Here is an 810-nt window from a genome sequence, read left to right on the forward strand (position 1 = left end):
TGATTGTCCTGGAACTCACTCTGTAGACCAGGCTGGCCTCGAACTCAGAAATCTGCCTGCCTCTGCCTAACAAGTGCTGGGATTAAAGGCGTGTGCCACCACTGCCCGCTTGGAGCCCTTGCTTTCAAGTTTTACCTACCATCTCTCTACGTAAGCCAACAGCTAGTTATCATGGCTGCACAATACAGCTGGCAGACTCATAGGACAAGCAGGCCCCCACTGCTGAGGAGCAGGGCTAGGAGCCCTAAGCTGTAGCTCACAGTCTCTTTGATGACCTCAGACTGAAGCCTGAAGGGTAATATGTCCCAGTGGTCCTCTGATGTGGCTTGCTCCTTGCCATGCAGGCTGTCTGTACCCAGGTAAGTGTCCTTCTGACATGGTGCTGACTTCCCCGAGCTGAGGAATTCGAGAGAGAGAGAGAGAGAGAGAGAGAGAGAGAGAGAGAGAGAGAGAGAGAATAAAGAGGAAGCTTCATTGCACTTCTTGACCTCATCTCTGAAGTAACACTTGCTTGACTCTACTTCTTTCTGCTCATCACCAGCCATGAAGCCACCGTCCAGGGTTTCTGTGTTCCTTACATTATCCCATTTTTACATACACGAAAACTCTAGCATCTATGGAGAAGGCAGGGATGCTGTGGACACACAGATGCCAGGATGTAGAATGTTAGCTCTCCCTTCTTCTATTCCTGAGCCTTCATTCAGTGCCATATGTTGAGAGTTGGACCTTCTTGAGGTCCTGGCTTCCATCTTGGATAGCCATCTCCCTCCCTCTCTCTCTCTCTCTCTCTCTCTCTCTCTCTCTCTCTCT

The sequence above is a fragment of the Mastomys coucha genome, unplaced genomic scaffold, assembly GCF_008632895.1.
Source record: "Mastomys coucha isolate ucsf_1 unplaced genomic scaffold, UCSF_Mcou_1 pScaffold6, whole genome shotgun sequence".
NCBI lineage: Eukaryota > Metazoa > Chordata > Mammalia > Rodentia > Muridae > Mastomys > Mastomys coucha.